The sequence below is a fragment of the Helianthus annuus genome, chromosome 17 (genome assembly GCF_002127325.2).
Source record: "Helianthus annuus cultivar XRQ/B chromosome 17, HanXRQr2.0-SUNRISE, whole genome shotgun sequence".
NCBI lineage: Eukaryota > Viridiplantae > Streptophyta > Magnoliopsida > Asterales > Asteraceae > Helianthus > Helianthus annuus.
In genome coordinates, this window is record NC_035449.2 from 182,259,455 (window position 1) to 182,285,984 (window position 26,530).

General features: G+C 39.6%; 2 long non-coding RNA genes and 1 other non-coding gene across 4 annotated transcripts; 1 reads left to right on the top strand and 2 right to left on the bottom strand.

Moving 5' to 3' along the window:
* The first annotated feature begins 1,769 nt into the window (after positions 1 to 1,769).
* Positions 1,770 to 1,876, top strand: LOC118489360. The gene has a single exon (XR_004887379.1). It is a non-coding gene; the product is annotated as a small nucleolar RNA R71 (small nucleolar RNA).
* Positions 1,877 to 2,507: 631 nt separating this feature from the next.
* On the bottom strand, positions 2,508 to 4,093 carry LOC110867518. The gene is made up of 3 exons (XR_002551656.2): positions 3,959 to 4,093; positions 3,237 to 3,324; positions 2,508 to 2,676 (listed from the first exon to the last, which is right to left on the bottom strand). It is a non-coding gene; the product is annotated as an uncharacterized LOC110867518 (long non-coding RNA).
* Positions 4,094 to 8,861: 4,768 nt separating this feature from the next.
* LOC110869301 lies at positions 8,862 to 14,753 on the bottom strand. Of its 2 annotated transcripts, XR_004885419.1 has the most exons (4): positions 14,326 to 14,753; positions 10,178 to 10,245; positions 9,291 to 9,404; positions 8,862 to 9,171 (listed from the first exon to the last, which is right to left on the bottom strand). It is a non-coding gene; the product is annotated as an uncharacterized LOC110869301 (long non-coding RNA). The 2 variants fall into 2 exon arrangements; XR_004885420.1 differs by lacking the exon at positions 9,291 to 9,404.
* Positions 14,754 to 26,530: the final 11,777 nt, after the last annotated feature.

The following is a 26,530-nucleotide window of genomic DNA, read 5'->3' on the forward strand; positions in this document are numbered from 1 at the left end:
CTAAACTAGAAAACATAAAAATTAATCTAAACTAAACTAAGGATAGTTCCGCAGAATGCCTCCGTGGTGCGCCACGTTTATAAGGGTCCTTGGCTAGACCCAAAGCCAGTCATATGTTACCCAAGTGGGATTTTTTGCATCCCATGTTGCACCGTCGGAGAGCATCATCCAAACTTGAGTCTATGACCTTCATGTAATTGACCGGGTCATTATCTTCTACTCTCTTTCCAACTCAGAACTTCATTTCCTTGTCCCCAACCCTCAATGTTAATGTTCCACCATTCATGTCTACCACTGCGTGGGCCGTAGCTAGGAATGGCCTCCCTAAGATGAGTGGTACGGTATCTTCCTCCATATCTAGTATGACAAAGTCGGCTAGGCAGACAAATTCGCCGACTTTGACAAATAGATTTTCAGCGACACCTTGTGGATATTTGATGGACCTATTGGCGAGTTATATGCTCATCTTTGTGGGGCATGTTTTCCCTAGGCCTAGTCGGTCGAACATTGATGCGGGCATGAGGTTGATGCTAGCCCCGAGGTCGGCTAGTGCATTGAGAATGGGAGATTCCCCAATCGAACAAGGGATTGTGAAGCTTCCAGGATCAATCTTCTTTTGTGGGAGTTTGTTGAGTAGCAAGGTGGAGCATTCTTCGCTTAAATTAACTAATTGCAATGATTCAATTTTCCTTTTGTGAGTGAGGAAGTCCCTCATAAATTTTGAATATTCAGGCATTTGGGTTAGGACTTCAACAAATGGAATATTAACGTGCAATTGTTTTAGCAAATTTATGGACTTTGTGAATTGCTCATCGGTCTTTTGGCGAATTAACCGACCGGGGTACGGAACCGGAGGATTCTTGATGGCCTCTTGATTTGGTGGAGTAGCCATCTCTTGTTGGGGTGTTGGTGGAGTTATCGTTTGGCTAGATCGGCTCTTTTCAGCTGGAGGTAATGGAGCCTACTCGGGGCCTACAGTACGGTTTCTCAAAGTGATGAGATGTACTTACGCCTTTGGGTTGGTTTCGGTATTACTTGGTAACGCGCCTTGTGGTCTCTCGGAGATATTCTGAGCTAGTTGATTTATTTGTTTTTCAATGTTTTGACTACTAGCTTGTTGATTTCTAAAATTCGATTCCAGTTGTTGAAATCGATCCGAGTTTTTCTTTTCGGTGTCGGGGATGAGGTGAGATACAGTATCTTCAAGCCATTCTCGTCCCGCTTGTTGTTGAGAGAAATTTTGTGACTCGTTTCTTGGTTGTTGAAAGTTTGTTTGTTGGTTTAGATTTTGTTGGTTACTACTATTGTCGGGTTCTCTCCAACCAAGATTAGGGTGGTTACGCCATCCTTGGTTGTAAGTACCTGTTGGGGGACCCGACGGCCTAGGTCTATTATCAATGTAGTTTACTGATTCTGTTTGATTATCCATTTCTTTCATACAACTCCAATTTTCATGTAGCCCACCACACCCCTTGCAAGCCATAACCGAAGCCGTTTTTGCTATTTAAAACTTTTTGATTTTTGAAGAAAGGGCTTCGATTTGGGCTTGCAAGGAAGTGCTCTCATCAACCTTATGCGCACCCGGGGCAATAGATTTCGTGCCTCGGGGGGTATGCCATTGAAAATTGGTTTGAGCAATTTCCTCAATTTGGTTATAAATTTCATTTGGGCGGCGATTACCTAAAAGTCCCCCGGAGCTAGAGTTGAGTGTTTGTCTTGTGTGTGGCAACAACCCATTATAGAAAGTGGATACTTGTTTCCATACCGCAAGACCATGATGAGGACACTTTCTTAGTAGCTCCTTGAACCTTTCCCAAGTTTCATATAAGGATTCCCCATCCTCTTGTGAATATGTGTTAATTTCAGTCATTAATTTAGCCGTTTTAGTAGGAGGGAAATACTTATATAGAAACTTTTGGGCTAGTTCATCCCAGGTGTTTACCCAGCCAACTGGGAGGGTATTAAGCCAAGCCTTAGCTCGGTCCTTTAGTGAAAATGGAAACATTCGAAGGCGGATGGCGTCATAGAAGGTTGCGGAGTTTTGGAGCATTTGTATCAAATGCGGCCGAAGTTCGAAGTTGTTGGCCTCGACATTCGGTGCATTGATAGCGGTGCTGAGATTACCTACGGCGGGCCGTAGGTAATCCATGAAGGTACGTTGATCCGCCATTGGAAGTGGGTCCCCCGAAACTTTCTCTTGGTTTTTAGCTTTAAGTCTTTTTCTTAGAAAGCGTTCGGGTTCGTCTAGAGGTTCTTTTATGTCTATACTAGAACTGGAGCTCATACACTATGTAGAAAGTTTAGATGTGGCGCCTGGGTTCCAAGTCCTGCAATAAAAACAAAAAAGAACGTTGGTCAGAAGTTTCACCACAGCCCCGTGCTCAGCTGAACACGGCCCGTGGTCAGAGACACGGTAGTTGTTTTCCGGATCCCTGTTACTGTGTAACGCCCTAACACATTTTAACCTAATATTCGCAGCGGAAAACGCATATGTAAAATTTCTTTCATGATACTCTTCAATTCACTTAAATACATTAATCTCTTTTTATAAATTAATCCAAAAACTAGCATACATGTCTCAATTACGTGACTACGTACACACCCACATACAATCCGTGTCTTGACTCGATCTCCAACCGCGTACACCTCAAGATGAAACATCCCAACATGTATAGCCTGCAGTCACCACATTCAAACACATTATTAGCAACCGGTGACATAATACAAAAATCTTAACACGAGCATAATAGCGCGTCAACATATCATGCTTTTTCTTATACTAGCCCCTTTTATCCATCCATTCGATTACTCGCATCGGATTGTGGAGTCAACTTTCACTTCCTTTGTTAACATGCCTACACTTCATATTAATTCTCAATAGAAAAACGATTAGTACATTAGCTTCCGTTTATATGAATATGTCCTAAAATACACATAACTCATCTTATTCATTCAAACATAAATTTCATTATGTAGGTTCCCTTTCTTACCCAAACCTAATCGAATCTCTTTCTTAACCACTTCCAACCCATTCCATTAACACTTAACTTAGTAATAGCATAACTTCCAACCCGTTCCATTAACACTTAACTTAGTAATAGCATAACTTCCAACCCATTCCATTAACACTTAACTTAGTAATAGCATAGATCCATATCTTCTTACATGGCATTCAACAATTAACGTATAATATAAATACATTACCAAACTAAAGGGTAAGTTCGGAGTTCACTTACCTTGCGCGTCCGTATTCTCGTTCGCTTACTTGATTGAGTCCTCTTAGCCCGTTAGCCTTCAAAGCTCCCAACCATCTTGACATGATTCCTATATACTCGTGTCATTACATTCACATTCTTATTAGCATATATGCTCATACATATGAACAACCATATCAAATTCACATCTAACATACGACCCACTTGAAGCATACTCCACATCATTAATTCATTTAAACAAGCATAAGGTATACTCGACATCATCCCAAGATAATCTTCACATGAATTATATCTATTTACCCATTACTTGCATACAATTTCACTTGTTATTGTCTTTTAGACATTTCATCAAACACTTGGTGTGCGTACTACTTCCTAAGCATAATGTACAAGTATTTCATATTTTTCTTCCTAGTTATCACTTCCATTCATCAATACAAGTAAACATCATACAAATTATATACCATACTCAATCTATATACATGTACACATCACATACTACACATTTTCACAATCAATTTCATACCCTTTCATGAATTAGACATAAACCCACTTAGCTAGGGGTAGTAAATCATCAAAATACTCAATTTATAGCAATTTACTCAAAATCTTCACTTAGGGTTCGTTCCTAAGCAAGCATACATTGTCAATTTGGCCATAACCTAAACAATTCATACATAAATCACTACTTGTGATGTTCATCAAGATTTCTCCACTTCATTAAACATCAAAATTCAACATACCTTATGATCCCCTAGCTTGGGTGATCATTAATCCATGTTCCTTCTTGAATTTGAGCCTCGATTCATGCTTCAATTGGTTGATATATGATGAACTAGGGTTTAGCTCTCTAGAGCCTTCCCTGATCACGTACAGAACACACACGAAAATGTGTGTGTGTGTGTGTGTGTTATTTTCATTTAACATAACAACTTTCAAGTTATCCCACTTTGGTCCTTCATGTTTCGTTTAAATCAAATAAGGCTACAATTATTCACTTGCTACTAACGAGGCCAATAATCGACTAGGTTAATTATTCCTAGTTAATCCTCATTTTTCAGGTTAACTTTTCTCATTAACGGTACCTTACCCATTTCTTAATAGTAACCGGGTCTAAATTACCAAACCCGTTTTTGGGGTGTTACATACTGGGGAGCTCGACACGGCCCCGTGTTGCACCGACACGGCCCCGTGTCTAATTCTCTGTAACTCGGAAAATAAAAACTGCCAGTAACAATGCTGGGCATGGCCCGTGTCCGACCGGCATGGCCCATGTTGAGCTCTGCAGAAACTGAAAATTTATAAAAATTCTAAAAAAATAGAAAAATAAGAAAAAAAACGATTAGGCCGTTGATTCCTAACTTTCTTAAAATCCTTGTGTCCCCGGCAACGGCGCCAAAAACTTGATGTGCGTGCGGTGTAATATATTTTTATGTATATTTTTAGCCCTTTTTACACTTTAGTCAAGTTTAAAATTTGTGAAACACGATATTTTACTAACACCAAATACACATATGGGCAAGTGCACCCATCGTATGCGTAGTATAGTGTTGGTAAGATACCGAGGCCATCCAAGGACACAAGAGCTTTTAGTACCGGTTTATCCTCAACGTCTAATCAAATCAAAAATTTAGAAAAAGGTTTTAAACTAGAAAATAAAAACTAAAAATGCTGAAAAATAAAAATAAAAATAGATAGACAAGATGAATCACTTGGATCCGACTCGCCTTTAGTGTAACCTTTGATTATTTCCGCACTTTTGCACTTTTTAAGAGATTATCTTAGTTATGGTAGTAGACCCATCTTTTGAAGGTGACGTTACCCTCAACCCAGTAGTTTGAGTCAGCAAGGATACAATCCTAAATGGTTGGATTATTGAAAGATAATTAATTAAGTTATTAATGCGTAATGTGGTAGGCCCCTATTTTGAAGGTGACGTTACCCTCAGCTAAGTAGTTTGAGTCAGCAGGGATACAATCCTAAGTAGCCGGGTTAATGTTTTAATAGTAGTTTACATATGAGGGGGTCAAGGAGGTCCTACTAAACTTGACCTAGGTCCTTTGCAGGATCTATACACTAAACAAGGCAAGACTCTTACCAAACCATTCCCTTAACCCCCGACCAGGTAGCCAACATATCTCCATATAGACCGTGGAGATATGAATGGTGTAAATCTTTTATTTTATATAGAAAGTAAAATAACGCCAAGACACCACGGACAAATGATAAAGAAGATTCACCTTCAACATAAGAAACTAGTTATTAAAGTCATTAATACATAACCAAATAGAAAGTGCGAAAAGATTAAAAATAAAAAGTATTACAGTAAACACTTGTCTTCACCAAGTGATGTAAGAGACTTAGGTAAACATGACCTTTGATTGTTAAGAACTCTTACGATCAATCTTGGATCCCGAGACTACTACACACACTCTATGATGGATGATGGATGATGGTGGTGGATGTGGGTTGTGATGGTGGTGGTGGGTGGGTGTAGTGTGAGAGAGGTGGTTTGCCAAGGGATGGTTTGCAAGTGAGCCAAGCACCCCTATTTATAGCCTGCACAGAAGCCCGGACACGACCCCGTGTCCATTGGGCACGGCCCCGTGTCCACCCATCTTCTCTTTCTTTATTAATTGCAGTTTGTCTGCATTAGTTGACCACGCCCCCGTGTCCACTAGGCATGACTCCGTGTGCAGAAGCGTATCTGTACTATCAAGGTTTGCCTAGATTCTGCGAATCTTTGCGTTGACCACGACCCCGTGTCCGTTGGGCACGCCCCCGTGGTGGGTGATAGAAGCTTCTATAACTTTGTCTTTTCTGCAGACACTTGGGCACGCCCCCGTGCTCACTGAGCACGGGGCGTGTTCAGCCTTCTGTTCTCTTGTTCTTGCTTGGGGAGATGTTGTCGAGGGGTCAGGCATGCCAAGTTTATTCCTTTTCTTGTATTGTTGTTAGATTTAGCTGCATTTTTGTTTCTTTTGTCCATTTAAGCTCTTTTAATCCTGAAAATACAAAAGGAAGACAAAAACACACTTTTTCCAACATTAGTACTAAAAAATGGGTTATTTTTATGCCACATTTGATGTCATTTATATGTTGCATTTTGTACACATCAATATAGTTCATGCCCAACAAAGAGGCATTGGAATTGGGTAAAACAAATATTTAGATACCTTCAAGGTACAAAAGATATGGGTTTGTATTTTACAAATCAATCAAAAACAGGCTTGGTTGGTTTTGCAGATGCATGGTATTTGTCTGACCCTCACACTGGGCGATCTCAAACTGGATATTTATTTACAAGTGGAGGTACTGCAATTTCATGGCGTTCGGTAAAGCAAACAATCACAGCCACATCATCTAATCATGCAGAAATATTGGCGATACATGAAGCTAGTCGAGAATGCATTTAGTTAAGGACTGTAATACAACACATTCGTGGATCTTGTGGTATTTCTTCGGGAGATGAGGGACCGACAATCTTACATGAAGACAACGCAGCATGCATTGCTCAACTAAAGGAAGGATACATCAAAGGTGATAGAACAAAGCACATTTTGCCAAAGTTCTTTTTTTACACACGATCTACAAAAGAATGGAGATATTATTGTCCAACAAATTCGTTCCAGCGAAAATTTAGCAGACTTGTTCATAAAATCATTTCCGACCTCAACGTTCAAGAAGTTAGTTCATGGGATCGGGATGTGTCGACTCAAGGAGCTTAAGTGATCATCATAGGGGGAGATAATACGCGCTGCACTCTTTTTCCCTTAGTCAAGGTTTTGTCCCATTGGGTTTTCATGACAAGGTTTCTAATGAGGCAGCATTAAGCGTATGGAATTGATAATCAAGGAGGAGTGTTATAAATAATTAATGATATTATGATTATCAATTCCTAATATAGTCCAACTTGTTCTCCAAATCTTTTCCCCTTATAAATACTCAATGTATTTTAATGTAAAAGATGCACCATTAATACTAAACATCTCCTTCTCTCCCAATTATTCTTTTCATCTTCTTACTATTAGGCTTGTTCATAACAGTCATACATTTGTTTTAAAGATTATTACCCCAAAAGTCAATATGTAATTTTATCAACTAACTAAATATATGTGTCCCGAAATTCAGTTTATTATTGGTTTTATGTTTGTTGGAAACTATGGTTCTTCTCATTGTTAGAGATTTCATTTCGATATTCCGGGATTGAAGTTTATGTAAACATAAGTCCCCGACTCCAAGAACACCAATAATTAGACATTTGACTCCAAAAATCTAACAGTTTCACTGCTAATCATTGTATTGATAATTATTCCGTCTTTTTTATCCAACAAATCACATAATTAATTGTAATCATATGGAGACAGTTTCAATTAGAATTTCTTATTTGTTATAACAAATAAAATATTTGCGTTATGTTGTTCTTGATGATTAATTCGTTTAAAGGATTGAGGACTTCAAGTAGAGCCATATGTTTTTATTTTTTTTAACGGCCAACAAAAAAAATTCATTATAAAACACCAGGGCAAGCAAGTAGCTAGCCAAATTACACCAAAACAAAGCAGACATACACCAAGCTACATATAACAAAACAAGGTAAGAACATTAATTGAAACAAGGAAGGCTGACTTTTGATCCAAAAAAACCCAACGTCTTCACCTCACTACCCAGGTGAGTGAACTAACCAGTAACCTATACCTCAAACTTTTCTCCGAGAAGATACCCGACCCATCAAGCACTCCCAAGACCAAACATCTGCCTCAAGGCTTGTTTATCTCCATAGCAGTTCACCCAAAACTCTTATAACCCCCAAAATTGGGACACCCTAAATTTAAATATGAACATATAATATATTCTAGTGCGGAAAATAGGTCCCATTATATATATATATATATATATATATATATATATATATATATATATATATTGGAGAGTTCAAATGAGAAGAAATTACAAATTAAGAATAAAAAGAATAAAGGGTACAAAGGTAATTTGAACAAATCATTATTTAATGAGTCTATCCTTTATTTTTGTTATTCAAATTAATGAATGTCTAGTCTTTTGATGAGTCTATCCTATTAAAAAAATGTGCATCTTACACAATAAAAACAATCATGCACATGATCCTACATATTCAACTTTTCTTACACCATAAACACAACATTTCCTACACCATAAAAAATGTTTGGGTGTACGCAACAGAATGTGTAGGACCACAACATTTTTAATAAATTTGCGACACATAATAAAATATGTGTAGGACATTAACACTTTTAAATACTTTTGTCACTCATAATAAAATTGGTGTATGACCTAACAAATTAATGGTGGTGAAGAAGAAATTATTGTATCATTAATGAGACTTGAGTAACTCTTGATAATATTTATTAGTATTCTATATCAAATTGTCTATCATAACCTTATTAATTAAAGCATTAATTAAAAGAGGACAAAAATGATATCTTGATTCACAACCATTGATCACAAAAATGTAGGGCTTAGATTAATTTATTTTTCTTCTTGCAAGAACATTCTTCTCAAATGAACCTCCCCTATATATATATATATATATATATATATATATATATATATATATATATATATATATATATATATATATATATATATATATATATATAATTTTTGTTTGGAGTCAAACACACCTATCATTATATGTATATTGTGTGTCAAGTTTGACCGAGTTATTCATAACCAAAGAAAAAGTTACATGAAACAACTTAACAAATTGTTGACGCATTTTCAAAATGTCGACCAACATCACGATGTGTGTTCTTGAACCACTTTGAGAACTCGATCACCAATCGTCAACCAAGTAGAGAGCATTTCACAAGCCTTAAACGAAGGCTTCATTAATTTCAACTCGGGATATTTAGCTCCTGCTTCACTAAATGGGGGCTCCACTTTGAACCAAAACTTTACTATTTTGGAGCTTTACCTACACGTGATCATACGAGTAAGCATTAGTATAAATCACATAAACACACAAGATTAAAATAAGTAAAAAAATGTGAAATTATCATGAGGAAAAACTCGAGAACGTAATCGGCGTCGAACCAGGCGTCAAAGGTGGTGTACATGGCACAGTAACACAAAAGACTAATGGTGTAGCAACTTCGCCGGTGTAAGCTACGTTGTCTCGGCGTAGCTTACGTTGAGTTCTGCACTTACCTGTACATACATTCTTTAGACAATCATTTTGACCCATTACCTCATTTTGCGATGCGTTTACTTGTACAAGCATATTTAAAACTTGTACGGGATATATATATGTATATATATATATACATATATATATATAACCTTCCCTAAGCATGTCATCTTGATATTTCCGATCTATCATGATTTTCACTCTTCAATTGAATCTTCTTTTGTTGAATCCAAAATTTTCACAATAAATTAACATAGTTGGATAGTCAAACAGGCGAATGCATTTTTAATTACACGTTTATATTTAAAAGTCTATCGGATAGACACTTACATGATCATCCTTACAACCATGAGACTTTTGTCTCTTAACAACATTATAATTCCATAATCTTTATAAATCTTATCAATGCATCACATTCGACACATAAACATCTACATCTTAAGTTTTGAAATACGTACCTTGATAACTATATAAAAATATGTGATTCGGTATAATTTACCAAAATAAAGTGTCTTGCCTAGTAACAAGAATAATATTTCATAGTACCTGAGAACTCATTTGAAACTTTCCTTTATAATATCATAAAAACGAACAAACTTCATCATTGGCATAATGCTCAAACCGTTCATTTAATTTATCTGAATACTAGCATCACTCTTGACATATCAGTCCTAACATAAATACAACTCAATATATTCATAACAAAGAGTCTAATTATTTGATCAATACACAATCTGATGTAACTAATCAATGTAAATTATTTATTTTCAAGTTAAATTAAGAATTAACTTACCTTTGCCCATAGGGTTCTTGTTAGTTTATCTTCGACTTTGAATCATTGATTTCCAAGCTTTAACATGCCTAGCTTGTTCAACATCAACATAAAAACCTTAGGATACATAATGTACAACATTAAAATCCATTCATTAATTACTTATCACATACATTCTTGTATCCGCAAAATCAAACATAACCAATATACATATGTATATTTACCCGTTGACCCATTTGTACAAAACTTAGAATAATATCACGTTTGAATAGTTTCAATACTTCGAACACACTTTAATGGGTACAATAAACCATTGGGAACCAATATTCTAAGCTTGACTTAAAGGTATACCAACATTTGTCATTGATTAATATTTTATAAAATTTAATTTTGTGCAGCCATATAACACGCAGCTGTGTTCACTGACTGTTTTGACCTGCTTAATGACCAAATTTTCTTTTGTTCTAAAGTTCTGTAGAACTAGACTTAATAAAGTATCCAACCCAAAAAGAATCAGCTTAATCAGGCAAAGGCAAACGGTTGATTTTATATAATATTTTGAAGATGGTCAAAATTCTGGATTGAAGCTGAAAATTCAGCTTATTAAAATTTCGGCCCAGATCTGTATTCAGCCCTTTTAATCTACCTAGTACCTCTTTTGAACATCCAATTATCATCTTGATTGTCCACGTTATTTACTAGTTATGAGCTCTAAAAATAACATGAGTATTTAGCATGGTTAATACTTCCAACGACTTTAATAATTCCATATAAACCAATTCTCTACACATAGATGTCCATATACTTTCAGGTTCACTAATTCTACTTGGTTGAAGCATTTCAAAAAACAACTCATGTGCATATTTTCTAAATCATTCAATCATCTTGGTATATGATCTTTAGTCTTTCCTTTATATATGCTAATGATGTATTTAAATAGTATAATTTACCAAATACAACTATCATTATCATATTTTGATCATCAATCACCATATTAGCCACATATATGATCATCTATTTCTAAAATTATCATATCATAATCTAAACTCATACAAACACATAAAAATTCTTGACATGCATCAACATGAGGGAATCATCTATGTACTTTAGAAAATCCAGCAACAATAATATTCCAAACTACCTCATTTGCAATGTAAATCTCCAAGTATTATCCCTACTTTCATTACCAAACATGAATACCCAAAATCTCCAAGTATTATCCCTACTAAAATTTCTTGATTAAGCACCACAATTTCGATTTTTTGAGCCTCCCCATCGACCCCTTTTCCTTTCGTCGCCATTCTCGCAAACACACACATACGTTCTTTTTTTCCAGAAGATTTGTGGTCTCTTTGACCATAATCTGAGTTCTTTATACTTGATTAAAGATTACAACTTTGACCATTCAATTATTCAAGAGTTTGAGTTTAAACCCCTAGTTTATGTGTTTTAGCCACCAACCTTTACCTTGATAAACTTTAAGTTTCCATCCCTAATAAACCATAACTTTACTAGTGGGGAACCCGTGCGTTGCAGCGGAGTCGATGTTATGGGCCAAGAATACAATATGGAAACCCACACGTTGCAACGTTGTCGACAATATGCATCGGAGTCGACAATATGTGTGTCCGTATAAATGCACTTGCGCTTTGCGGTTGCAATGTGTGGGAAACCCTTATGATAAACATTATATAGTATATTGCAACATGTTTAATCTAGTGGGAAACACGCGCGTTACGGCTTAGTCGACAATCATTATACTTTTTTTTGTTAATTTCTCTTTGTTTTGTTTTATGTTAGGTTATGAACGACTTAATAGGGTTAGTAATACCCTCAGTAAAATTATTTCTTACACCATCATAATACACAAGAAATACAATCTTGTGAGTTGAAACAATATGGATACAAAGATTAGATACTCTACTCCACAAAGAGTTTTTTTATTCGAAGTTGTATAATTCTAAAAAATCCAAAATTTATAATAAACCATAAGAGATTCGAACTTAATTGTTAACTTAAAACATCACCTTTCTTTAAACGACAAAGACTAAAAAGACAAGCAAGCAACCAAACGAAACTAACCTTTACTTTCATAGATGGTTCAACCCTTATGCAAATCTTTCATTCCAAACTTTTTTTTTTTTTTTTTTGGAGTAGATTGTTTTCTTTTCTTTTATTTAGAAAATGCATGACATACTACACATTGTTTTATAAATAAATAGTTCTTTCAATAGCGTATATAGATCATATAGTCGAACAAAACCAAGGTAAACCCATACCTATGTACATATATAACGCCATCAGTTTATGCCACAGATTTATATGCATTATATATATATATATATATATATATATAGGGGAAGGTTCAAATGAAAACCACTAGTTATTGTGAAAACTCGAAAACTAACTAAAAAAAGCCAAAAAAACATACAATTTTTTTTTTTTTTGCAAACCAAATTTCGCAGGTTTTTTTATATAAAAAAAAATTTTCAAAAAAAAAAAAAAATTGTGTAGTGCACATGTGTAATACTACACATGTGTAGTACACATACACATGTGTATTATTACACATGTGCACTACACAAATTTTTTTTTTTTGAAAAAAAAGTTTTTTTATATATAAAAACCAGCGATTTTTATAAAAAAAATTGAAAAAAAAAATTTGTGTGTTTTTTAGGCTTTTTTAATTAGTTTTCGAGTTTTGACAATAAAAGTGGTTTTCATTTGAACCATCCCCTATATATATATATATATATATATATATATATATATATATATATATATATAGGGGACCGCTAAAATGAAAACCATCTCCAGTTGTAAGAACCGCGAGAACCACTTTCTAGCCACTAGATCTACAAGATGGATTGATGAGATTAAAAGTAGTTAAAATTAATTTTAAATAATTTTTGTCTTATTATGTTTTTAATATTTTAATGCAAAAGGGCAGTTTAGTAAAATTACTTTTTTTGTCTTTTTGTCATTATTATTTTTTATTATTTTTTTGTATTATTATAATAGTTGGTTTTTTTTAAACAAAATTTTTTTTATTTAAACCCATTTTAATTTTAGATTTTTTAACAAAACAAATTTTTTTTTTCGCGCCGATTTTTTGCGCGCCGTTTTTGCACGCCGTTTTTACGCCCCGTCTACGCCCAATTTTTTTACGCCCCGTTTAGCCCCGTTTTTTACGCGCCGTTTTTTACGTTCCGTATTTTACGACCCTTTTTTCAAAAAAATTTACGGTTTACGGGATAAAATTTTTACGTTTTAAATTTTACGTTTTACGTTTTACGTTTTACATTTTTACGTTTTACGTTTTTACCTTTTACGTTTCTACATTTTACGTTTTTACGTTTTACGTTTTACCTTTTACGTTTTACGTTAAAAAGTTTACGTTTTACGTTTTCACATTTTACGGTAAACTTTTTACGTTTTACATTAAAAAATTTACGTTTTACGTTAAAATCTTTACATTTTTACATTAAAAAGTTTACGTTTACGTTAAAAAGTTTATGGTTTTAACCTTTACGTTAAAAGTTTACGTTTTAACGTTTATGTTATCTTATAACCTCAACGAACCGAACATCATTCAAATCAATTTGCAGCACACTTTATACTTTATTCCAAAAATCAACAAACATATACAAACATCAAAAATCGCAAAGTATAAAGCAGTTCCAGGTAGTCATCTATTGACCCAGATTTGTGATCTATTGGCCGAGAGTTGTTCAAAAAAAAATAATAAAGCAGTTCCAGGTAGTCATCTATTGACCGAGCATCGTCGTCGCCGTCGCTGATGGCGGCACTGCTGTTCCCGTTGACTGACCAACTCCATTGTCTCTCTCTCTCTCCCCCTCTCTCTCTCTCTCTCTATATATATATATATATGTACTTCCCTGCCTTAAAATAAGGTAAAAAAACAAGAGTGAATATAACTTCCTGTTTTTTTTTTAATTGCGGCAGGTAAGAAATGGATACAAAAAAGCTTATAGTTTATCCAAACAGTAAAACCGACTAATACGACTTCAACAATATTCAGATAATCAATTTCATATCACAAATCCAAGCACCCCTAACCCAGAATAGAAATATCACTAGTAATAACCATACCACAAACAACAATAAAAGACAGTGACAACGATAATGATTCTAAAAGAACATGTTACCGTAAAGTTGCTAACCCGATAAACTCTCTGTATTTTCTCATGCTCAAAACAATCCGACGCCGTCACTGCCGCCGTGAACCTCCATTTCTGATCTGTGAGTAGAGGGTTTCAAGGGAGGTGGTTGTGGGTGAGGTGTTATGAGAAAGATACAAGGAGAAGGGAGGTGGGGGTCGGTCTGCTGGGAGATTTAGGTGTCAGAAGGTTTTCGGAGAGGAAGGAGAGGGATGAGGTTGTTGTGCGACTGGTGTGTTTGTAGGTAGGGTTTTAAGTGAAAGGGTGGGGTTTGCAGGTGGAGGTGTGTGACCGGAGTCACTATGCGGTCGCCGGAGCAGTCGCCAGAATCTCTGCTCGGTCTCGAGAGGGGTGTGCGGCTGTAGATGAGAGGATTTAGAGTTTTAAATATTGATTAAAGGAAGTGAAGGTTTAGAAAGGAGGTTTTGGAAGAGATGAGATAAAGAAGGTGAAAGTCTGATTTTGGAAGAAATTAGGAGAGAGAAAGATAAAAGGAAATAAAAAGAAGGAGAGAGAAAAAGCATTAAATGTAGAGAGAGGGGATTTGACATTTGGAGTAAAAGACCAAAATACACTTTTATTTGGCATAATCTGATTGGTTGATAGTGGTTCTCGCGGTTCTTACAACTGGAGGTGGTTTTCATTTTAGCGGTCCTATATATATATATATATATATATATATATATATATATATATATATATATATATATATATATATATATATATATATAGGGGAGGTTCATTTGAGAAGAAAATTAAATTGAGAAGAAAAAAAATAAAGGATACAATTGTAAAACATTAAATAGTTTTTTCTCTCATATAATTTATTATTATTTTTTACTAATGAATTAGTCATAAAGAATATCATCCTTCACACAAATTTTTGCCTAGACACATCAAAATTTATCCTACATGTTTTTGAAATTTATTCTACACATACTGAAATTTATCCTACACAACTCGTAATTCATCCTACACACCTTATAATTTATCCTACACTTTAAAATATTTTTTTTTCTTCTTTGAGAAAATATAATTTTTTGAAAATAAGTTACAAATTTAATTTAGTTAGCTATTAAAAAGGAAGACTAACAATTAATGATGTATCTAATTTTACCAATATACCCTTACACCCATATTAAATACAAAAATTAAATGAAGTAAAAGGAAACATTCTTATTGGTTGAAGATTGTTTTTTTTTATTCTTACAAAAAATTTCTTCTCATTTGAACCCTCCACTATATATATATATATATATATAAACCTTTTTAACAAAACAGTTTATGTTGTTTTATGGACCGAAAAAACGTTATTTTGAGCCCGTTTTCTTATAGGTATATATCTTTTTTCGTGACCCAGGTGCCTCATTAACCAAAATCAACCATGGATAGGTAAATGGGCTGAAACTGGCACCTCTGTGTAAAACCAAATATTGTTATTCACGGAACCACAGAAGCTTACTGTTCTTTGTTTTGAATAACTCTTATATTTTTATACTTCCTTGAAGAAACTAATGAGATTACTTACCTCAAACAACACAATATTTTTAGCAAGCTTCTATAGTTCAGCAAGTACAACACAATCGGTAGTACATGGAGCTCCTTCAGTGTAAAAAAGAGAATTGATTAAAAAGCTTGTATTATGACATGAAGTGCCTTTAAAAAATGCATTAAGATTTAGTTATTATTCATTTAGCCAATTTAACAAACACTTGGGGTGTTGTTTGGATTTTTGTAGATATCCACTACCAATGATTCGAGGCCGTGAACACCAATGAACATAAGTCTATTCAAGATTTCCAGACTCTGTTTTCTGAGTAAAGTCGGCGATGTTGTGGCATAATTGAACCCGTTATTTTAGATGAGCACACAAGTTTATTAGAGGCTCTAATCTCAAATTTTCTGCATCTGATGAATAGTCTCCATTCAATTTGCGATTTTACCCTAAAAACTAAGAAACAGGAATGATAACTTTAAAAACCGTAATAAGAAATTCAAAGAGCAATAGACAATCCATATGCATGATCTTAACCGAGTATCACTTTACATTTGATCAAAAGGTTTCAGAACCAACAAATAACCTAAATGAGATTGGATGGAGAAGTAAGGTTTTGTAACAAAAAACAAAAACCAAGATAGATTTTCATTCTTGTACCTTTATTCCACCCAAAACAATAGAATATGCAGTGAAGGAGGGGTTGGTTATATTCACCTTGTTCCTCCATGGCCATTAGCAACCGCCGCCTGCCCGTTTCAACACTACCAAAAAAAAGTTTATGAAGAACGGTATTTGCTTAGGTCACAGTTAGGTTTAGAAATTGGCTGTGACCATTGTGCACCTAATCAGAATCGAGCTTCCATCTCTTTGATAACATCAAAATGATTCAGTTACCAACAATTATTAATTAATTAAAGTCATGTCGGTTACAAAAATGGAGTGGCCTTCGATTTTGTCTTCATCAGTGATGAAACAAAGGTTAAACGGGCAGGGTTAACACACTGGTCTCGTCAAGAAGGGTTAATCCCTTCCTCCCGAGGATCGCTGGCTAGATCGTCCGCTGGTCGATCTCCTGCACAAGGAAACAAACCGTGACTAGTAACAAGGAGGATGGGGTGAAGGTGCTCCTTGTTACCACTCTCCGGTGTGAGAATCAGTAATTTGCTTGGGAAGCAATGTGTGATAGTAGTATTAGTGAGAGAGTTGTGAAGAGATACCTCAAACCTGGTTTGGGGTTGGTATTTATAGCCGAGGAGTGAAAGAGGAGTTGAAGAGACGGACTGACGACGTACAGCCCTTATGCAGGTGTGTCAGGCTTGTCGGTTGCGGAGATGGTGCCACGTCCTACTGCAGTGCCAGTCCGTTGCTTACGTGTGGTCTAACAGGCGACTGTCATTAGTGTCACTTGCTCTGTGTTGTCAGTCCCACTTGCTGAGTGCATAGGATGCGGTGCGGGCCGCATCCTGCTTGCGGTAACTCTAGATGTTCCCGCGTCTCATTCTTTGATCAAGAAATACGCGAGATGCGGTGCCAAGCCGCATCGTCGTCCGTGGTGACTGTTGCTATTATCCAGCTCCCTTGTATTGATAGAAGTGTTCACTGGATGCGGTGCTAGGACGCATCGCTGTGAGTACTTCCGTTTTCACACACTAGATGCGGTTCCATGCCGCATTACTATACCGTTCTCATATTCCAGGTAAGTCCTCCTCCATCATTGGGCAGATTGGATTCGACTACTGTGTCCGCGCGTTCCCGCATGGACACAGGTAAGTTGTCAGCTAGTGGGGGTTTTGATAAGGGTAATGGTCACTCGCGGTCGTGCTGACGCGAGATCTGGGACCATACCCCTTCAAGTCTCCCCAGTCTAGTGTTGTTGCCACATGCAAGTTGCGTGTGGGAGGAGTACTGGACTATGGTGTCTAGAAGGAAGTTTGGAGTCTGGAGAAGATTCTAGGCCATGTAGATGGTCTTTGCTCTTCGTAAATCAAGCTGGAGATCTGGAAGAGTCATGTGATGCCTCTTCCATATCGGTGAAAACGTTTCGTCTGATGCGAAATTCTCAGCCTAGGGTTTTTTTGTTTCTGATGTCATCAGGGTTGGGTGCCACCTGTTGGTGTGTCGAACCAACCTTTGAGATCTTGCTGGAGGTGTCTACAACTTCGAACCAACCTCTGAGATGGTGGTTTAAGATGTTCACAAACTTCGAACCAACCTTTGAGGTGGTGAATTTAAGAAGAGAGTGGTCTTCAGCAGTAATTGGACATGTAATGATGATCCCTTTTGTGGGGTGTTCATGTTCTTCCAATTAGCTCTCAAGTAACCGCACATCCTTTGCGGTTACCTCGTTGCTTGGCACTGTTGGCCATGTTTGGCTAAAAAATGTTGGATACTTGCGTCATTGTTGGCCGTGTTTGGTCGAACAATTTGAATCTGGATAATGGTCAAATAAACATGGTTATAGGCATGGTGATGCCCACCATTGTTTATTCTATCTGTCTCACAAGTGGGGCAGCAAAGTCATAAGCAGACTTGTTACCGCTGTTCGGCCGCTTGTTGTTCAACGAGATTTCTTATGATTATTGGAAATCTCGTCTGCATTTCTTCTTTAGCCACTTTCCTTCACGGTCCAATACCGAGGAGCTTTCCTTAAAGTAGCTTTGTTCATCTCTGTGATGACTTAGTTGTGGCTCTACCGTAGCAACCATTTGCGGAGCTATAGGTGCGTCCGCAGCAACTCATGAGTGTCTGCGGTTTTGTAACCCCAGACTCACTTGAAAAGAGTGTGTTGCTTGGATGTGGCTCTTAAAGGATCATGAGTCAGGGTTGCTGATGTGCGGTCGCGTACATTCCCATCCTTTTTCTCTAAGGAGAAGCTGTTTGCGCACCCTCTGTGGTTGTGAACCGGACACGAGGGATTTGAAGCTTGAAGAGAATGAAGCCAGTGCGGGTTACCTATTTCTGAGATGCGGTTCAGTCCAAAGAACAACGCTGGTTCTGAGCATCAGACACACCTGTACGGGCTCATGTGTGTCACTTTCGCATATTCCACGTGTGCTCGTGGGCATGTGCGGATATAATTTATATCCCCCTATAATATAGATATATATATATTTTGCCTTTTTTGAGGGGGTGTAAAAAAACGACATGCGGTATGGGTTATGGTGCGGTATACTAGAGAAACCGCATGCCGCTTGTGTTTGGATAATGTTGTCGCTTTTTGTTGCATACGTGGCTGAGCGCACGTGTGAGTTGGTGGAAGTTGGTGAGATTTCCTGGCATGTGCTGAAATGAAAGGACATTTGCACTGCCCGAGGTCATAAATGCACTGTAGCAGGAGTGTAAACGTCTCTTATATCAGGCGCGTGTGCGGCCACGCGCGCGTGGTAACCGTCAGCGGAAACGTCGCTTGACACGTGGTGCCGCATAATTCGTTCTTTTTGGACGTGATAATTTAGTTTCCTTCCGCATTTATTGTGATGAGTATATAAGGGGAAACAGTTCGGGGTTTCCCCTCACTTGTTCAAAATTTTAAAATTTCCGATGAGAGAAAAAAGATTCCTCCGTCTTCTCCGATAAGGTTTTCTGAAATTCCGGTGAGATTGCTTGAGTTTTAGTACTCATTTTCTTTTCTTCTACATCTCTATGGCCGAACCATCTAATCCACACAATGTGGAGGGTGAAAACCCTGAACAACAGTCGTCGGCGGCGGCTGATGTAGATGAAGATGATGATGGTGGTGCAACCGGTGGTGGTCTACCGGTACTGAAGTGGTCAAAGGGTCAATTTAATACCCTAATGACCAGTGTACAAATGGACGATGAGTGGGCTGCAACCTACCCACAAGAGGGTGACACTGGTGCCGATGCTCTGGCAGGATTTATCACTTTGTGGGCTGAGTTTTTTAATGATGGCAACCTCCGACTGCTTGTGACGGTGTTCGTTGCCGAGGTGTTGGAATATTATCACCTTCATATTTCCCAACTGAGTCCATTTGGGATGTTCTGGATCGGGAACTTCGAGTACACTTTCCGCGCTCTTGGTCTGGACGTTACCGTTGACAATTTCCGGCGGTTCTACCAGTTAACGGTAAACACCAGGTTTTTCTCTTTCAACCAACGGTATGGGAGTCCGAAGTTGATGACCCCTCCGAAGGGTCTTACGAAGTGGAAAAGGAGGTTTTTCTACGTTAAAGCTTGTGCGGTGTATGCCAACATGACCTTTCGGAACGTGAATGTGGGCGTTACTAGGGAAGATATTGCTCTTCCCACCGCAAAGACTGTAGATTGGTTCTCTAGGCTGAAGCCTATTGAACTTAAGAAACTGGACAACAATGAACTTTGGGTGTTGCGGATGATGCTAACTCGACCCGATAGGAAGGCAAGGCCTGTTGTGCGGGAAAAAAGTGGTGGTAAGCATCATCACCCTTGTGCGATTTCCTTGTTTCCTTTTCTTGTTTTGCTAATTTTGCGTGTGTTTTATCAGAGGACGCTCCTTTGTGGAGGATGTTTGAGTCAGGTTTCGGGGGCAAGGTTGAGTTGCTTCCGTGTGGGGAACGGGAAGGTTTTAACTTGGAGATCGTTGGCAATTTCCGCGTTCCCCCGCGTAAGGTGTTGAATGCACCCATGCTAGAAGGCAAAGGTATTTTCTAAGATTTCCTTGTTTGTTTAAAGTTCACCCTTGTAATCTGCTTGCTTGATTGTGTCGAATGCAGGTAATCTTGGGGACTTGGGGAAGTTTGAAGTGAAAACTGGCCCTAAGAAACATGTGGAGAGGAAGCAGGTGAAGAAACCCGTGCAGGGTCGCGGTAAGGGAAAACCTGAGGGTTCTGTTGCCCCTCCTTTGGTGTGTCTGACACCCTTGAGGGTTTGGGTGTTCCAGGTGGTGATGCAGCTGCAGGTGGGACCTCTGCGGGTTCGCAGCCTGCTGTTGAAAAGAAGAGAAAGCCAAAGGAGAAAACTACTGGTGCTGGTGAAGTAAAGCGTCGGAAGATGCAGACCAAAAGGTCAACTGGTGCGACGTACAAGAAACCTTCGGTTACTGCTGGTAAGTGATTTATAACTTTTGTAAGTGTTTGCATGCACAACCTGTTTTCTGATAGTTATTGCTTTCTTGTTTTGTAGAACCGCAACGAAAGGACTTCTCCCCCTTGTTTGAGATGCCTTCGTCTCCCCCGCATGACACAGCTGCGGATGTGGGGGTTACTAAAGATTTCACCGATCATTCTGCCAAGGTGGTGCCTGATCCTTCAGTGCAGGCATAGGAGACTGTGGGGAAAGCTGCGTCCTAGATTTTTGATACTGTTGACTCATCCAACAACCTGATCTCTCCGAATGATGCTGATGATTTGGACTTGAGGTTCTCTGATGATGGGAAACAAAAATCTGGTGCTGAATAGCAGAAGTTTCCTGCTGCTGAGAAGGTTTCTGGGTCCGCTTCTGGTGGTGCGGGTTACGAAGGGCCTCCAATTCAGCCTGGAGAGTCTGAGCTGGAGTACTATTACCGCACCTACACCCCGGACCGGAGTACCAGCTATCACCGACCCCTAGAGCGTTATGCAGGGGGATGACATTTCCAACGATCCTTCTGCTTGCAAGGAGATTTTAGGTGGTCTGGGCACTCCGTTTGAAGTTGATCGTGCTCGTGCCGCCTCGCGTGAACTTCGTATCAACCAACTCTCTACCATGCTTGTGGGGAGTTCATAGTGGCGAATGCCATTATGGAAGATTACAAGGTGTTAGGCCGCAGGGAGGAGGAAGCTGCGCGCTTGCGGGCTGAGACAGAAAAGATGGTGAAAGCTGCTCGCGAGGGTGCGGAGCAGCTTGAAAAGGATAAGGCTACTTTTGAGAAGCACAAGCAGACCGAGGAGTGGGCTGCAACTGCTGAGCTTAAACAGGTTCGTACTCTTGCCAACCTACTTTCTGATGAACGCAAAAGTTGGAACGAAAAACTTTCTGATGAGCGCAAGAGCTGGAAAGCATCTTGGGCCAAACAGAATGAAACATTGTTTCGTGTGCGTCAGGAGTTGATAAATGTCAAGGCAGCAAATGCTGCTTTGGGCAAGGAGAAAGCTGCGGCCGAAGCGGTTGTTGTTAAGGCCCGGGAGGCAGAGGCCCGATTAGCAAAGGCGCTTGAAGAGGCCAAAGAGGTAGGGGCCCGTGCTGCAAAGGCTCTTGAAGAGGCCAAGGAGAGGGAGGGCCACGCTTCTAAGGCTCTTGAAGAAGCGAATGCTGATTGAGGCCACTTGAACCAGATTGTTGGGAGCCTTCAGGTATGAGTTGCCTTTTCAGTTGAACTTTCCTTTTACTTTCTGAGTATGTTTAATGATTTTGTACATACTGTGTGTCTTTCTTTTCGAAAGGCTGAGGTGCAGACTCGCGAGGCCAAGCTTGCGGAGATTACTGCCTGCGTGGCTGTAGCTGAAATCGAGCTAACGAGGCTGTCGAGGTTAGAGATGGCCTTACCTCTTCGTTTAACCAGCTTGAGACTGACCGTGAGTGGATGCGGTGTCACGGTATTGCACATGTAAGTATCTGGTGCCTTTGTATTTATTTGGATTAGCACTTGATAATCTAATCTTATTGCTCTTTTGTTGCAGATTGTTAAAGCTATCCTGGATGCGCCTGAGACTGTAACTGGTATAGACTTGATTAAGCAGCGTGCCCGGGATGCTGGTTTTAAAGCTGGTTATAACCGATGCATCGACTATATAAACATCTTGTCTAAAAGCGGCTACACTGATGAACGGTCCGGGTTTCGTGATGTGGACACCGAAGCGCTTCTTGAGGCGGCTTGTGCATCATTTTACGACACGTCTATCGCTGCGGTTGAGGAGCTTGACAAGTGCTTGGATGCGCCTGACTATGTAGACCGTTTACGGTGGTTATATGCGAATGCCGATGACTCGGAAGAGGAAGAATTTGCTGGTGACGCCAAAGGTGGCGCGAGTACCAGCGGTATAAAGTAGGACTAGGTTGGCCTGCGTGCCCTTTTTTGTTTTCCTCATGTAAATGTTAGAACTTTATGTAAATCCTTTATACACCGTGCGGGTGTATGACTTTTTTGAATATAAAGTTTAACTATTTTTGCTCAATTTGTACAAGGGTTTTTACTCCTTGCATGTTTGAACGTTTGTATGTAGAACTCTACCCGTTGTAAACGCGGTTGAGTATACTCTATATCTTTGTCGTACGAGTATTAGTCAACTTCTGTGTTCGTCCCGTTAGGGTTTAGGAATCGTGTAGGTTTTATAAAAACCGTATGTGTGTATCCGGTCGGATAGACACTTAATGTTTTGCCTTTACTGGCCTATTACAATATTTGTGTGTGGTCACCACTTTGTGTGGGTATCGCGAATGAAGATCTTGCCAATCTATTTTTGTAGATACCGCAAAGTGGAACACGCATTTGTAATAGTAGTAACAAACAATATTGCATTAAATTGCTTGTTTATTTATTTGCATATGGCCTGCGGCCCGATAGGTTACATGGAAATGTAAAGGACATGGCTTACATGTAACAGCGTCGAAGCTGTTGTGCATTCCATGTGCGTGCGATAGTTTCGCCTTCTAACGTTTGTAGATTATACGCGCCTTTGCCCAGGACCTCTTTGATGAGGTAGGGTCCTTCCCACTTGGGGGCAAGTTTTCCCGGGCGTTCCGCGTTAGAAGCTTTATTATCGCGAAGGACATAGTCTCCCGGGTTAAAGGTACAAACCCGTACGCGTGAATTGTAGTCCTTTTCAAGCTTGGTTTTGTACTTGGCCTCGTTGATGGCAGCGTTTTCGCGCCTTTCTTCTAGGAGGTCCAAGTCAAGCTTGCGTGCTTCATTGTTGGCTATTTTGTTGATAGCCAACAATCGAGGTGAGGGAAGACCTACTTCCGCGGGGATTACCGCTTCTGAGCCATAGACCAGGCTGAAGGGTTTTTGGGCTTGTTCGGTGAGCCCATAAGATGCTTGGCAGTTCATCGACCCAGCCACGCCTGGCTATTCCCAACCTTGCTTTGATGCCTTCGACTAGACTTTTATTGATACTCTCAACTTGGCCATTTCCTTGCGGGTGTGCCACGGAGGAGAATATGTGTTCAATATGTAGTTCTTCTAGCCATTTATGAAATTCGTCAGCAGCAAAGTTGGTGCCGTTATCGGTAACGATGCACATTGGTAGGCCGAAACGGCAGATGATGTGTTCCCAGATGAATTTCCTCGTTATCATAGCAGTGGTTGAGGCGAGTGGTTTTGCCTCTACCCATTTTGTGAAGTAATCGACAGCTACTATGATAAATTTGACCGCACCTGGTGAGTCCGGGAAAGGTCCGACCACGTCAATTGCCCATTTCTGAAAAGGCCATGCGGTGGTGACCGGGATCAAGTTGTTCTTGGGGCGCAAAGTCTTGGGAGCATGTCACTGATAATTAAAACATTTGCGTAATTCTTTGACTGCATCCAGGTGCATGCCGGGCCAGTAATACCCAGCATTCATAATTTTAGCCACTACCATGCGTGGTCCTGCGTGTATGCCACATTCCTTCGTGTATTTCTCTGATAAGGTATGCGACATCTTGAGGGTTGACACAGCGTAGGAGTGGGCCCAGGTATGATTTACGATACAAGATACCGTCTCCCATTTGATAATGGCACGCTTTGTATTGCAACTTACGTGCCTCTGACTTGCTTTCGGGAGTAACACCTGATTGCAAGTATGCAATGATTGGTGTCATCCATGATGTTGTACCGTACTGGATGACATTGACTTGGCGCAGGGGTACTGAGGGATTCTGCAGAATCTCTATACGTATCTCCTTCGCCAGGTGCTGGAAGCTGGTGGATGCGAGTTTTGACAGTGCATCCGCGGATTTGTTTTCACTTCTGTTGATGTGACGGATATTGAAGGAAGTGAATTTTGATTTTAGTTGCAAGGCTTGCTCGAGGTAGAGGATCATGATATCCCCTTTCGCAGCATAGTCACCGCGCACCTGCCCTGCAACTAAAAGTGAGTCGACGTGTGCTTCCAGATGTTGTACGCCGAGCTTGACTGCCAGACGCAGTCCTCCCAATAGAGCCACATACTCTACCTCGTTATTTGTGCTTTAGAAATCGAGGCAGATTGCATAGGTAACTCTTGGCCATCGGGGCTGACGAGTCGCAGACCCGCGCCTGCACCTTCCTCGTTGGAGGCACCATCGGTAAAAAGTGCCCAGGTTTCTGAAGAAGATGGTGGTGGTGCAGGGTTTTGTTCTTCTTCGCATTCTTGGATGCGATTTGCCGGTACTTCGGCCACGAAATCTGCCAGAACTTGGCCTTTAATCGCGGGGCGCGGTTTATAGTTCAGCGTTTGCGCGCCCAGTTCGATTGCCCATTTTGCTAATCTCCCAAAGATATCAGGCTTGGATAGGATCGGGCCGATCCTGTAGTTGGTTAACACCGTGATGACATGGTTCACGAAGTAGCGTCGCAACCGTCTTGACGCGTGTACCAGTGCTAGTACCAACTTCTCCATTATTGAATATCTTGTCTCTGGGTCATTGAGCATCTTGCTGATGTAGTAGATGGGTGTTTGAACTCCTTCGCGCTCCACTATTAGTACCGAGCCTACCGCGTTGTCCGCGGCGGATAAGTATAATATAAGTGGTTCACCTTTGCGTGGTGCGGTAAAAGTTGGGAGTTGTATCAAACATTCTTTCATTTCCCGGAAAGCGTTTTCAGCCTCTGTGGTCCATTGGAATTGTTCTTTCTTTAGATAGTTCCGCAGGGTCTTGATGAAAGGATAAGATTTAGCTGCATGGTTGGCTAAGAATCTGTTTAGTGCGGCTAGCCTGCCGGCTAGTTGTTGCATCTCTTTCATCGTTGAAGGCGATGGCATGCGCTCGATCGCCTGAACTTTTTCCGGGTTTACCTTGAATCCATCTTTGGTTACGATGAATCTAAGGAATTTGCCTTCTTCCATTCCAAACGAGCATTTCCCTGGATTGAGCTTCATATTGACGCTTCGCAGAGTTTGAATGTTCTTTCGATATCGGTGAGCATGGTATCCTCTTCCATGCTCATGACGACTAGGTCGTCCATGTAGATTTCGACACTTTTGCTGATTTGCCCGCGAAAAGTGTCGTTCATCAGTTTTTGGTAGGTTGCGCCCGCGTTGCGCAACCCAAACGACATTTTTGTATAGCAGTAATTTCCGGTAGATGTGCGGAATGCCGTTTTGTCTTCGTTCTCGATTGCCATCTGTACTTGGTGGTAACCTTTGTAACAATCGAGGAAACACTTCCATCGAAATCGTGCGAGATTATCGACCTTTTCGTTGATCTCTGGAAGTGCGTAACAATCCTTGGGACAGGCTTTGTTGAGGTCTTTATAAGCGACGCACATGCGCCAGCCCCTGGATGGTTTCTCTACCATGACTGGGTTGGACAACCAAGTCTGGTACTTGACTTCTCGCAGGATACCTGCGGAGAGCAGCTCTTCGACTTGCTCCTGCATCGCCTGGTTCTTTGCGGATCCAAGGTGGCGTTGGCCTTAGATCACTGTCTTGATACCTGGTAAGGTATTCAAGAAATGTTGCGCAACTTCGCGTGGGACCCCCATCATGTCTGCGGGTGTCCATGCAAAAATGTCTTGGTTCCTGAAGAGAAGCTGCTTCAGGTGCGCTTTGATGTTGGGGGACAAGGCGTGGCCCAACGTGATCTTTTGTTCTGGGTA